Raw genomic sequence first — 15,787 nt, forward strand, 5'->3', positions numbered from 1 at the left:
TATCGGTCGCGCGGTTCCACACAAACTGGGGAACATTCAGGCACTCCGCGTCTTCTCGTTTGCATATCTGCTGCTAACAGCACCATAGTGGTAAAATTTTCGTCAGAAGTGGCTCGTTTTTTACACCGTTTTTGAAAATGGAACTTTAATTGTAATGTCCCTGTAGTTTATCTAGTAAGATCTCATGCAAAACATAACGGTATATAAAACAAAATAAAATTACTCTCTAAACTATAAACTCCGTCCGAGCAGATCTCGGAAGACTCTGACGGTGCTGACCGGCCGCCGTGTCATCCTCAGCCCATAGGCGTCACTGGATGCAGATACGGAGGAGCGCGTGGTCAGCGCACTGCTTTCCCGGTCGTTGTCAGTTTTCGTGACTGGAGCCGCTACTTCTCAGTCAAGTAGCTCTTCAGTTTGCCTCACAAGGGTCGAGTGCAACCCGCTTGCTAACAGCGCTCGACAGTCCCAGACGGTCACCCGTCCAAGCACTAGCCAAGCCCGACAACGCTTAACTTCGGTGATCTTACGGGAACCGGGGTTACCGCTGCGGCAAAGCTGTTGGCAAATCAAAATTATGACCTTTGAAATAAACACAGTATTGGCCAATATCAGAAATAACAAACGCAAACATAAAAAATCTAACATAAGCCTTAAAAATTGTATCACACAAAACAGATGTGAAAAAGTGACGCTGTACTTGCGGATTATTATTACTTGACTTTTTACATAAAACTAGATTTCACTGAGCGACATGAACACGAAAATGCACTTTAAGGATTTTCGTAAGCTCACTGGACAAAGTATTAGTCACCTCCTTAAAAGAGCACACTAGTCGCTTTAGATAGTTATAGATGGTGTGGAACTGATGACAGACGGTTATGAGAGTCTGTACTGATTCCAGCGAAGTGCTGTGCGTGTGTGAGTCGGTTGTATGGAATCAGAACAGTGATGTGGGTCGACGTGGAGGCGTGACAGAATGGCAGAAATGAGCTATCGTATTTCAATGGGTCAATGACCCCACTGTGGATGGAGTTGCCCTAATTGTTGGTATATCAGCGCGAACTGTCCAATGTGCCCAGGTTTGGTCAAAGGCAAAGGACGCGCCCGAAAGTGTACTTAAAGAATTTAGACGCGTATCTGCATGGCAAAGGAATGGTAGAGTATAATGGGCTGCTTGTTATGCGGCAGACGCTATATCAGGAGGGAGCTGCTATTCGTATCAAGGATGGGTTCAAGCACAGGGGTAAGTGGGACAGACAAGCTACGTGTTCAGTCATGTGTTAAAAATGTAACTGATAGCAGTAGGTCATCAAGGAGAGAACTGGCTGAGAGAACAGTCTTATCTCAAGGTCACTGATAAGGACTTCTGTTGTCAGATTACACGCTTGGGCGACTTATTTTCACGATCACTCCCACTCGCACCTCCTGTGGAACCACTGGCGCTGCAGTCCAGAACCGCGGGACTGCTACGGTCGCAGGTTCGAATCCTGCCTCGGGCATGGGTGTGTGTGATGTCCTTAGGCTAGTTAGGTTTAAGTAGTTCTAGGTTCTAGGGGACTTATGAACTAAGATGTTGAGTCCCATAGTGCTCAGAGCTATTTGAACCATTTTTTTGAACCACTGGCAACTGATCAAGGTCATCCAGGGGAACACCTAAGCACCTTAGGCAACTATACAAGCTATATTCAAGATCTTCCAGGGGAACCCTGTGCGACTCATGCACCTTAGGCAACAGAACTAGGTTATCATGTAATTCGAAGCCAATCATGCGCTCCAGAATTGGTGCAAAACCCCTGAATCAACGGGAGCACATAAAAATGGGCAGAAATAGCGTCCTCTATCCCTGAGCCAATAAGATTGAGCATCCCCTGTCCTTTATCACCCTTTATAACTAGTTCAATTGTGTAGTTCTCTTCACCCAAGGAGAGTAGTTCATGTTCGTTACATAAAATAGTTCTGTAGAGCCAGGGTCTGGAAATAATAAAAATGTTAAACAAATTAACTAATGATTTATTATTAACAATTTAGACTGTTCGAAAATACATTTTTACAAAAATTTGTTGATGTTTATTAACTAATTTTTTCTTTACGAAGCTATTTGTTGTAAACTCAATGGTTTTTTACAAAGCTATTTTTTCTTACATACACTAATTTAAAAATGTTTTAGTTGGTGTATTTACACCGCCATTTCTTCTTACATACATACATTGGTTTTATTTACAAAGTAATTTTTTTGCTGAGCTATGTCTACCAGGTATGCTACACTAATATTAGGAAACTTGAATACTACTTTCCCCAGTTTGTTTCTATTGACAATACATACATTTTCGTCTTATATACAGTATTTACATTTTAATCATTACTTTCTATATACAGTATATACGTGGGAAATGGGGACTTGTAGCAGCAGGTGAAGAAAAATCACACACACACTCACACTCACACACACACACACACACACACACACACACACACAAACACAAACAGCTATGACAAGCGATACACCCAACTGTTCCGCACACAAATCAACTATTTACAAATAAATAAACACACAGCCACACACTAAATCACTTGAATAGTGTGAATATAAGAGGATCCCGATCCTTTCCCCACAGATGAACAGTTTGTCGTTATCACATCACATATCCTACTTTCAGCTCTATGTACCTCATGGCCTCTCCATAGAAAGATTACTTGACATACCTTTCATCCAGTAGATTAAACTCTCTGTATCCACATAAAGTAACTTTTGATCGGTGAAGTTTGCCTTCGCAAGCTCATAGTGGAATCGATTCATGTGGAGTTTGAAGAGGTCTAGAACAATGATATAGATAAGCTTTGTGAACTACACTGAAACGTTGGCCATCTCCATAGCAACTAATCCTTCATTGAAAATGGTGACGTGCAACAAATTTGGTCTGGTGATTTATCTATTGCGTCAAAACATCCCCCCCCCCCCCCCCCAACTGTAAACTAAATGAAATTCGCAATATTCTCTAACATTTTCCATAGTTCTTCCGAAAATTGAATTATTCACTGCCGGCCGGTGTGGCCGTGCGGTTCTAGGCGCTTCAGTCTGGAACCGCGCTACTGCTCAGGTCGCAGGTTCGAATCCTGCCTCGGGCATGGATGTGTGTGATGTTCTTAGGTTAGTTAGGTTTAAGTAGTTCTAAGTTCTAGGGGACTGATGACCTCAGATGTTAAGTCCCATAGTGCTCAGAGCCATTTTTTTGAATTATTCGTTAACTTGAAAAAATCTGTTGTGGTTCTAACAAGTACCTTCCCCAAACTGATACACTGCCGGAGGTTTCTATAGTGCACAGAATACATCGCTACTTGTTCCCCAGCGTTAACAATAGCTTCGAGACGGTCCCACTTCGCGGAACTAGGTGCTACGGACACAGCTGCAGGCCGCTGTGCGCTCACGCAAATGGGCGAGATTTACCCATTCTACCTCCAGAACATATCCCTCACCAGCATCCTCAGCCATATCATGGACCCTTTCCTTCAGTCTGGCGATTACTCCCTTTGGACAACCATCGGAACACTCCAAACTTTAGCCTTTTGTTTCATAGCGTACCAATTGAATCTGTTCACATCTAAGTAAAGGATGTAGATTAAATGGTCAAATGGCCTGTGCTCCCCCTCACCAAATTGCTGGTTATCCGCCATCGCGTACCTGTGAACACGCTGGCAAAATTCCGCGTTCGAAGAAGAGCAGCATGTCAGCATCGGCCAACAGTTTGATGCTGACACTTCTTCTTCTTAACATTGTGTCCCATGAAAGCCCTGGCATGGTGAAGTAGAGCCAGGACACAGAGATTTAGTGCCCAGACCTACACACCGGAATTTTTCCAAAATTCCGCGAGGAGGCGTACACCTGTGTTCATGTATAATCTCCTAAATCAGTGACGCCGAACTCAGGTCAAACATTCAGTGCATGCCCATACTCTGCATCCGTTGTGGCAATGCCTGTTAGGTTACTGAAGACTGCGGTTATGTTGGGCAGTGTAGTTTCAAGGAGTCTCTGCATCAAATCTAGATATACATAAGGAAGGCTGCTCCCTCCGTCACAATTCGAAACTTTGCATCATCCGGACATGCGGCCCTAGTGATGAGCGTGTCCTCCTGACTCATTGTCTTAGCAAGTTTCTGAAGAGACCCCTACATGAAGCGAAACAAATCCAGGAAGCGGAGCGATACTTTTAACGTGATTCCGTTGCAAAAAGAAATATACTGTTCAACGGTAAAAGACTGATACGTGCCATGGTAGTTGGTACTTCGAGTTGCAAGCATTGTGAGCTGCGACGCGTAACTTACCCGTTAGATGACAGTGGTCTCTACATGGAGAGTCTGCTTTTCTATCTAATGACAGCCCTTAAATGAGGCGTTCAGAAGCAAAACGCAGTGAGTGCATCACAAAATATTTTTCAGGAAATGCAAAAAAACTTCGTACTTCGTTTGTATGGCAGATATTCGGAATTCCTTTTCATGAAAGATTTATGTTTACCAAGGAATATATTTCTGACACTATGAAATATTCGGCTTTCCTTTTACTAGTTACAGCCTAGAATAATTAGAATTTACCAAGTTTTACACCTTTTCCCACAGATCTACAAAATTTTGCTTTTGTAGAGACGGATGTGCATATATTATCATAACATTACAGTAAAAAGATACCTTAACGTTGTCACAAAGGAGAAAAGAAAACGGTTTATTGACTAGAGTAGACTGCGATTACAAAGTGTATCACATTAAATAAAGTTCTGAAAGTAGTTAAATCGTCACAAGCTTGCAAGTCCTGTCTTGCTCGTCTCATCCTCTGGATGGATTTCAACGTCGACGTCCGCCTCTGCATTGTTCACAGCTATTTGATAATCGTTTTTATTCTTGTAGAAAGCAAGATTTTTGTTTTCTTTCCAAGTCTTCCCGAAATGCTCTTCGAGCAGGAAATAAACGTCCCTTTCTTTTGCTTCCTTTAAAGCTCTTCTAATTCGAACAACATTTGATTACATTGACGAGTAGCAGGTAACTCGCTGCAAATAATAATCTGTAGTCAAACAGTTTATGCATTGGCTAGACTTGCGAGTTAATGGAATACACAGAAGTATTATATAAAAGATAAATGAATAATTTGATAAAAAGATTTCTATTCTAACATCTGTAATTGAGGAAATGACAGAGACTTTTGTTTAATAATGTTTATTCAAGAAAGTACAGCTCAGACAGAAAGTGATTCTACGATATCCAGTTAAAATACAAACAGAAAATAAACTTATAAAATGCAGTAACGATGCGTTGAGAGCGTTATGAGAATGGTAGCAAAAACTCCAAGCTAATTAGTCACACAAGACACACAAAAAACGAGGTCCAGTTCGTGATCAAAATACAAGATATATTCGCCAGTTCAAAATAATTCAGAGTTCAGAACGACAATTTACAAAATAATACACAAGAGATCCCGAGTAGAAACTCATACTCTGTCTATTCTACAACCGTAAAAAGTTACAGTTCTGCACTGGAACACATTCAGACCTCTAGAAAACTAAATTTCTCTAAAAGTTAAAGTATTATAGCAGCCATTCACAGCCCAGAATCAATCACCCACCCGCCCAAAAAGCGCACTATATCACCAGCAGATCTGCCTTCTCCAACAACCAACGTTAAAGTCCCCACATCGTTCCCTTCAGCTCTTCACTCGAAAAGCGTCCATCTCTACTTGACTTCAGCAGTGTTCCACACTGTCTGTCTCTCCACTGGCTGAAGACCACCCTACCAAAAATACCCAATCTAAGCTCATATATTACAACAATACTCAAATTTAAAAAATGCTATAAACTTTTGGTCACACTCAGATCATTTACAATAAATATAAATAATATTTTGTTCATACATCGTAAGCTCGTATCCTTGCGTAAGTACGTGCACGTTATATGACAACAAATTGTCGTTAAACATTGTTTAAACATTTATCTACGTCTGCTTGATAGAATCGCCGTTTAGTTCTCTTTTCAGTAGTGGTGTCAGCTAACACATACGACTGACCACTTCTTAAATTACCATGATTTTGTATTAGCAATTGTAATCAACAGTTACATAAATGTTTGGCAAAATATTAACATATGCATTAACTGAATACACTAGTATGACAAGATATGAGGTATTCATACGCTGTGTTACTGCGGAGTACACGATTTTCTAACAGACATTTGTGTAATAAAAATAGATGCAGATCCTTAGCTTCCAGGGGTGATAGCTATAGTGCAATGCTATCATCTGAGATACCTATGCAGACTGAAGCGATGAATGATAGATGTTGGAGACTTGAAAAGATCTCTGGAACCATATAGTTTCATCTGATCTGAGATATCGTTTGGTGAAATCGTATGGAGCATTTAAAAGTTGTTAATTCAAAGGTTCATTGTGAAAATATTCAGCACCATAAAATATTAACTTTTGTAATTTTGAAGATATTTAAAATATTATTGTTTCATGGAATGTGCCTCATTTATCTGCAATCGCTTATGTATTCAGATTTGCTCTGTTATTTTCTTGTGATTTACTATAGCATTTCTAAGATGTGTAAGTAGCCATATTTCAGACTGTGAAAGTCTGTCACTACTGGTACATCACCGGTCCTCTTAAGACAGCGATCGCTGTCCAAATTCCCCAAACTGGGCTTTACCCACTTCCTGCTACCCGCATTACCCCTCTGCACCTGGGACGGGGCCTTACCGGTCCCCTCGACTGGGCCAGCCACTGGACACCCGGCTAGCGTTCAGCTGCACAAACAAATTCTCCTCCCCTTGTACCATTTCTAGGCGGCCAAAATGCTCGTCTACATATGCATAACGTCGCAACTTCACGTCTTAGTAATGCGTTTCCATTAACGTCTCGCGTTTTAGAGGGACAAATATAAAGTGGCATTGACTAGGTGGCTTCATGACATCAGCAACTACGTCCTTCCAACAATGATTGCCGACAACTATTTCTAATTTCAAAACTATTCTGTGATCCTTGAATGCTTCATTCTAGTCACTCAGTGACGTAATTGTGAATTTAAGCCTGAAGCCTACTCTAGTCGACCATAAATGGCCACTATCACCCCAGTCACCAACTGTACCAGGTGGTGGAACAGATGAAGGCCGCGGAAACAGCCGAAAACCAGCTCACAGAAGATGTGGCCAGCTCCCATCTGGCACTCCTTGCCAAGTGGTCTGAGCATCGGACTACAAAGGTTTCGTGGGGCGCCTCAAACAGAGGTCGATGGCTGTCTTCAATGTGAGGGCTGCAGGAGACAATAACATGCAAGTCCAACTCTCAAATGTCGAAGACTTCATGAATGTCACAAGTGAGGCAAGAGAGCTCTTGCTTCCTTTCTACTATTATCCTGTTGTTCCAGGCAACTACATCGAGGCACTCTTCAAGGGTTCCTCAAAGTGCGCAACCCATGACGTCCTGGAGGAAATAGGTCTTTGTGTGCACACAGACGCAAAGAGAGTCATATTCACTCCTGGTGATCGCCAGCAACAACGAGGAGAGCAAGAAGCTCCTTTTAGTGCAGAGGCTGGACGACAGTCAGGTCACTGTCGAACGTCTGCGGAACAAGAAAGGCTCACCCCCGTCCTTCTGCAGCCAAGGAGTGGGTCCTGTTGCACACCACTTTACCTTCCCCAAATCATGTATGAACTGTACAGGCAAACATGTGAGCACAAGATGCCCACTACCTAAGGCGCACCCTCCCAAGTGCGAGAACTAAGGCGGTGCACACATCGCGTGCAACCATGGGTGTGAAGTGTTTAAGGCTGCAGTAGCCTGGCACTGCAAAGTCCCACTCAACAAGAAGGACCACTGTTCTGTTTGAAATCTGCTGCCAGGTCCACAGCGCTAACAAGCATGCAAAGGTGAGCACACTGTCACCATCTCAGGGATGGGTGTCAGTTGCGCAAGTGCTACCAACACCATGTGTGCAAACGTTGTGCCCCCCTTCCTCCACCCAGTCCACACCATGCCACACCATCCACTGTGGCCAATGAAGACCTGGACAAATTTGTCAGCTCACTGTCTGTGATGCTTAAAGAGGTCTCACACTTTGCCAAGACTGCTGAGAATTTACGAGGCAGTGACGTTAGCTTCCCAAGCAGTGCAGCCATCTACACAATGAGCAGTACCGTAAGATCAATGCTGACGCAATCCATGACCGGAGTCCTAATGTCAGGCCATCTATGGCTTACCCTACAGTGTCAGCACCACTGTCAGACGACTGACTTGCCTCATATACTTTGCTTGGTTCCTCTCCCAGTACGAAGGATTTACTGATCTCTTACCACCTTTCCCTTCTGGAACTTACTGTGTATATATCGTCATTTACTTCTATTATTATGGAGGAAATGACAAAGCACTCTTGATACTTTATCCAGCAAAAGCACCATAAATATTATCCATGCATTCACAGTAACCAAAGGCAACAACACGATAATATGGCCAGGTAACAGGCGGCATTTTACTGTTTTTTTTCTTACACAGTAGCGTACAGTAGGAATAACTTGACGAAACTGCCACACATTTGTTCAAAACTAACGTTCATGAACGAATAATATGGGAAAACAGAATTATTCAGACAAAATACACAATGTGTACAAAGAGAGTTTTGCATCTGTAAGGTGGCAGCTTGAATGAATATCAGTTCCAAACCTCACATGAGATTTTATATGTCGTAACAAGTAGATGAATATGTCACCTGAAATACTTCGGCGATAATGAGCAGATTTGTCTATCAAAATGTACATAATGTAATGCAAAGGTATGACACTCGATTCGACGGTATTAACACACTAAACCCAAATCCTGTATGTCAATGAGCAGAAGGTGAAAAAAGTTGCTGGAAGAAACGTTTCAGTTTGGAGGCAGACACGAGTTGCGCCATCACGGCCCACGTACAACGGAAGGGGAAGGCTTCTAACAGGGGTGGTGACCCGCGGCGAGCGGGACAACGAATGCGCCAGGCGATACATCGAGGGGAGCAACTTTAGAAAACCGTGTTGGAGAATTTAGAGATTGATACAAACAGACCAGTGATGCAGCTGATGTGAAATGCCCATGGTATGCTCGTGATGTATGAGTGTAACTTTTAAGCGTCAGGAGCGGGCACAAAATGTCCGATTGGTTGAAATAAACTCGGAAGAAGTAAATGGGGGCAATAATTCGACGCAGTTTAAAGGTAGGCCCTTTGCGATTGGCAGAGGTAGTTTTCACAAAATGAAAGGAACACTCCCATTGGTCTGAAAAAGCCATGACGTGAAGCACGAAAGGACCCAAGTGGGGGACAGTTTGCTACAAAAGACACAAGACCGAAAACTTCAGGGACTCTCCTCTGAACCACCGTCAAGTGTAGAATAGGGCGCCAAATGCTACCAGGGCACCAAAACAGGAATTCTGTGTGAACACTGTGTTCACTTTGGCTGACATACAGATAGAAATTAGCTGAAGAGTCGTTGAGCTCCGATATAGGAGGAACGAAACAACCACGTAGTTAATTGTTCTTGCAAGAACTGAGAGGACATCGAAGTATACACGCTGCACCATCTATGCATGTATATATCGCCATATTTCCCAGACTAGGGATGAGTGCATGTTTTCTCGCCTAACGACAAACATATTACAGTTTCAGCTAATCAGATCAGTAAAGATTTTGATTAGCGTTTTATAGGATTTTCAGAGGGCGAGAGCAGCCACGCAGCCGACAGCACATCGCAGCGAAAGGTGAATGCCGCTGGCAGAGGCGTAAACTTGTTGGTTCACCAGTTTGCGTCCACTGTGAACTCGAGCAACCTTGAGTAATCTTTTGCTCATCTTGTTACAAAAACTATCCATCCTCCTTAGAATTGTCATCCTAAATAGTACCGAACTTAGAACCGGAATTGGATGATTTATCGTAATATTGGCCAACTTCACTGTGTGCAAGTAAGAAAAATCTTGTAGGGAACCTTCTATTTAAATTTGATATTGTTGTGTTCAGTGTTATTTCTGCTAAACAACACGTAATGCGTTATACTGACAACTGTCCTGAAATTTTCATGTCACAACCTATGTAAACTCGTATGCTTCTTTAACAACAAAATAGGAATAAACCAATTTTACAGCTAAACACCAATGTGCTCTGTCCTAGAATAAGGGTCCACTCCTGACCCCAGTCACTGATTCTAACGATGCTAAAGCATTCACAGAGTGTTTTTGCTGATGTCTGACAAACGTGAAAAGGAGTGGAGCGCCGGACATCTTCAAAAGTTCTTAGGTAATGGCGCATGCTAAGGATGCACCAAGTTGTGCTACTTTATCACGCAATGAATTAACTTAGTTTTCCCTCTGCAAATAGAAGTGGATAAACTAACTGTTGCACCTGTAGGCTACTTTGCAGGGACGTTTTATGGCAGACACAAACTGTTTTGCTCATGTTTTAAGGACGCAATCGATAAATGATAGCATAGAGAAAAAAATGACAGCAAGAACTCTTTTCGACAAAAAGTAAATTTGTTTGTTTCTGGATGTCTTAAATATGACAATCAAGTGCTTGGTCATATGAGTATAAGGTACCAGTCTACTTCAAGTCGGCCATAGCAATTGTTGGAACAAATCCAATCAACTTCTCATGAAAGTTTTACAGTATGAGTGAGCAGTCATCTCACATGACTTTCCTCATCGGATGACTCGAATTTGTGGCAACTGAACGCATGCAGGAGGACGACGGTTCAAACCGGCGTCTGACCAACCAGATTTAGATTTTTCGTGATTTTCTTAAATCGCCCCAGGAAAATTACGGGATAGTTCCTTTCAAAAGGCACAGCCAATGTAATTTCTCATGACACAGTCGAGCTTGTACTCCATCTCTAATGACCTAGATGTCAACGGGATGTAAAATCCAGTCTTTCTTCCTTCCTTGTTGCAACTGAAGTCATACGAGCATACAGCTCGACATGCTGCCACATTCAGCAAGTGCTGCTCATTGAAGGTAGTATGGGAGACATTGAGTCATCTCCACAACATACTTCAGGAGCTAGAAGGCGCTCAGGGTCGGCGTATATGACGAATAGACATTCATCTCGATGGGGTTCATTCTTATATTTTAAGCATTTTTTATCTCCAGTAGACATTTCTACATGTACCAGTTCCTGGCTCAAGCAGTCAATGAAGTGTCTTTCTGGATCCTCACTCGTAGTAAAAGAGTTGAGACACCTATGGTTGAAAATCATTGCACATTTTCTTGTACTCACCTGGGATGAAAGTAAGTGACACATGCTTTAATCCACACATGGTGTTGCTACTTACCCTCAGGAAATTGCAACAAATCTACTGACCAACTAATTTTGAAAAGTAGAAGGGTCCAACTACTTTGTAGTTTTCTTTGTTGTGCACAGTGTTCTCATAGTCATCTTATTCATCTTCTGGTTTGCTATCATCAACAGCCAGAGTGTAAAAGTGAACTGAATAATCAGGGTTCTGCCACTCGAATATTCATTTGTCCTGCAGTTTTACCGAGAATAAGATGTCGTGGAAATACAGATATCAGATGTTTCGTATTTAGTTGTGCACTTTGCATTTTTCAGGTAATTTCTATCGATAGTCTGAAGTGACCCACAAAGAGTGATGTCTAGATGCCTGAGATTGATACAAGTATTTTTAGTGGCAATATCCTTCGGAAGAAGGACGAAACTGGACCACACTCCCCACTGAGTGTATCATAGACATGTGCATATGTATCAAGGTTGTGTACATGGCTGAATCAATTACCCAATCCCCTCTCCTGCATTTTGGAAAATGGCTGAGGATGACACTCTTGACACACATTCCGAACGACTCTGCAACTGAAACACCCCATGATATTATGCCAGTTCTCCCCAAATTTGGACAATGTTCTTCTCCCCCACCCTTCCCCAACCCCCCAGCATCATTGCTCTCTTTCAGTGGAGTGCATGAGCTCAGAGTATAGATCTGTGCTGCACTTAATGGCAGGATACTGCATTTCCCTGACAGTATTTTGGAGAGCACTGTTTCCAAAACACATTGACAGGCATCAAGAAAGTTGCAGGATCTCGGTGGCCTGCATTCGAGCTGAAAATATGGAATTGTGAGATCCTGTTCCGAAAAGTTCCAGCGACCCGGTATTTCCGTAATGTGGCTGCAGGACTGACGTGTCGATCAGTGACAGAGCAAGCTGTGGTCCTGATACTGCACAGTTAAAATTATGGACAAACATAAGAGGGTTGTCCAGAAAGTAATGCACCACATTTTTTTTCTCAGCCGAAATCAACGCTACGAATTCTAAACCTTATGTATGTATTATTTAAAGACTCCTGAGTGATCGCACGAAGTTTCCGTCCCTTCCGACAGATGGTATAGCTGCAGGACAGTTTCAAAATGGCGTTTGTAGGTGATGTACGTTACAAGCAACTGCCGTCATTGAATTTTTCACTGCAGAGACAGAAACTGTGAGGAATATTCACAAATGCTTGTGCAAAGTCTATGGAGCATTTGTTGTCGACAGAAGTACAATGAGCCTCTGGCCACGGAGTGTGAGGTCCTCAGAAGGCGATTCGGTGGAGCTCCACGATTTTCAGTGGTTGCAGTGGTCGGGGAGACTATCCACGGCTGTCACATGTTGCAGCGAGCTGATGTTGTCATTTGCTATGACAGACGCATTACGACTCGGCAGTTAGAGCTGCATCTGTCAGTCAGCAAAGGAAGTTCACTCAGTGAAGCACTAGCTCAGCCACCAGGACAAGGATTGGTACTGACAGGGCATACACGCACTTGTTTCGCGCTGGGGTAAGGCCCCAGAATGGGATGGAGATTACGTGGTAAAATAAAGTGCGTAGATAAAACACTATTCTTTCATCTGTGTAATTCTCATTATGTTCACTAAAAAACTGTTGAAGAAAAAAAATGCGGTACATTACTTTCAAGGGCAACCATCGTTTGTTGCATTAGATCCACATATATCAACAATATTTTTGTAAATTATACATACTAGTAGCATTAACCTAAGAGTAAAGACCTTAGATGACAGCACTTTCGGTCATAACCTCTAAGTGTGGATGTAATTACGCTATTTATTGTATGTGCTGTAATGTAGATATCTCCAGGGCCACTGGTATTGTGGATATGATTTTTTTTTTGTATGCATAATGTTATTCAAAATGCATACTAATGGAGGAAAATTATTTTTAATGGCACCCAGATCCACCTTATAGCAAACGTTTACATGCTTATTTAAATAACAAATAATGTATGACAGTAAAAAGTTAAACATTAAAACCTCTGGACAGCGATTACAGCTCACTGGTTGACCGATAATGACACAGGATGGCCTGAGATAGAGATATCAAGAGGCAGGCCTAACCTTCCTCACTGTAGTGATGAGATATGAGCAGTATTTGTGGTGACTGCATCTTCGACTGTGACTCTCCAACATGCGTTCATTCTCCTCCAAAACACTCAGTTGTATGTGTTCCAAAAACAATAAATTTCTCACAACAGATACTGCCAGAGAACACAATGCAAAAACTGATTAAATACAGGATAAATAGTATAAATAATTAGACGAACGCTGAGCAGTAGTACACTACTGGCCATTAAAATTGCTACACCACGAAGATTACGTGCTAAAGACACGAAATTTAACCGACAGGAAGAAGATGCTGTGATATGCAAATGATTAGCTTTTCAGAGCATTAACACAAGGTTGGTGCCGGTGGCGACACCTACAACGTGCTGACATGAGGAAAATTTCCAACCGATTTCTCATACACAAACAGCAGTTGACCAGCGTTGCCTGATGAAACGTTGTTGTGATGCCTCGTGTTAGGAGGAGAAATGCGTACTATCACGTTTCCGACTTTGATAAAGGCCGGACTGTAGCCTATCGCGATTGCGGTTTATCGTATCGCGACATTGCTGCTCGTGTTGGTGGAGATTGAATGACTGTTAGCAGACTATGGAATTGGTGGGTTCAGCAGCGCAATACGGAACGCCGTGCTGGATCCCAACGGCCTCGTATCACTAGCAGTCGAGATGACAGCATCTTATCCGCATGGCTGTAACGGATCGTGCAGCCACGCCTCGATCCCAGAGTCAACACATGGGGAAAACAACAACCATCTGCACGAACAGTTCGACGACGTTCGCAGCAGCATGAACTATCAGCTCGGAGACCATGGCTGCAATTACCCTTGACACTGCATCACAGACAGGAGTGCCTGTGACGGTGTACTCAACGACGAACCTCGGTGCACGAATGGCAAAACGTCATTTTTTCGGATGTATCCAGGTTCTGTTTACAGCATCATGATGGTCGCATCCATGTTTGGCGACATCGCGGTGAACGCACAATGGAAGCATGTATTCGTCATCGCCATACTGGCGTGGTACCCGGCGTGATGGTATGGGGTGCCATTGGTTACATGTCTCGGTCACCTCTTGTTTGTATTGACGGCACTTTGAACAGTGGACGCTACATTTCAGACGTGTTACGGCCCGTGGTTCTACCCTTAATTCGATCCCTGCGAAACCCTACATTCCAGCAGGATAATGCACGACCGCATGTTGCAGGTCCTGTACGGGCCTTTCTGGATAGAGAAAATGTTCGACTGCTGCCCTGGCCAGCACTTTCTCCAGATCTCTCACCAATTGAAAACGTCGGGTCAATGGTGGCCGAGCAACTGGCTCGTCACCATACGCCAGTCACTACTCTTGATGAACTGTGGTATCGTGTTGAAGCTGCATGGGCAGGTGTACCTGTACACGCCATCCAAGCTCTGTTTGACTCAATGCCCAGGCATATCAAGGCCGTTATTACGGCCATAGGTGGTTGTTCTGGGTACTGATTTCTCAGGCTCTATGCACCCAAATTGCGTGAAAATGTAATCACATGTCAGTTCTAGTATAATATATTTGTCCAATGAATACCCGTTTATCATCTGTATTTCTTCTTGGTGTAGCAATTTTAGTGGCCAGTTGTGTATTGGGTGCTAATCTACGCGACGTAGATGAAATTTATGGTACCTATGATCAGCAAACATTTCGTGATTTCATCTGTAGTAACGCAAACTATATGCGATTCATGTGAATTGCTATTCAGTTCTTGAGTCATACCGCTTTACATTTCATTCAAATATTTTTACGATTCCGCATACACACGACTTGCAACCCTCATTTATTGGGAGAGAATATTATGGCATTTAGAATAAATAACATTACCGTTTACCCAAGCGTACAAGATTAGGGGGATTATCACACTTCCGTCTTGTCCCATGTCTTTCCAGAATGCACCATCTTTCCACTGTTAAATGATATGTGGTGTCATTTCTTCAGTTACATCTAGTTGTTACAGCTACTCTCTACCGATTACTACATCTGTATAACTCGTTTTTCATTTCTAAGTGTATTTGTGACATGTGACATCATGTCTGTACATCCCTTCCTCTGTAGCGGGGGGGGGGGGGGGGGGGAGGGGAGGGGGGAGGCTGTGAGCTCTCTCAACTTCTAGCACAGTTCTCTCAGTCAGTTTGGGAACAGATGGTGCTGTGATTCTAATAGTTCTCTTCCTCAGTACAAACTTTTAGCTTTCTGGGAAAGAATCCAAGAGATCAATGCTAAAACACGTGTACATACATGGATTGCTGTGGAGATTGAGTGTTGATGTTATTCTGATGTAAAGTAAACACGCACATAGCTCAGTTACGTTATATTATGTGACAGCTTCCTGCGTGGGCCTCACCCTAGACCCAGG

The 15,787-nt window shown here is 42.8% G+C and overlaps 1 pseudogene; it reads right to left on the reverse strand.

Annotated features, from left to right (window-relative positions):
- Nucleotides 1–447: 447 nt before the first annotated feature.
- LOC124557176 lies at nt 448–566 on the reverse strand (annotated as a pseudogene).
- Between the last annotated feature and the right edge of the window lie 15,221 nt (nt 567–15,787).

Source organism: Schistocerca americana, chromosome X, assembly GCF_021461395.2.
Source record: "Schistocerca americana isolate TAMUIC-IGC-003095 chromosome X, iqSchAmer2.1, whole genome shotgun sequence".
NCBI classification, from domain to species: domain Eukaryota; kingdom Metazoa; phylum Arthropoda; class Insecta; order Orthoptera; family Acrididae; genus Schistocerca; species Schistocerca americana.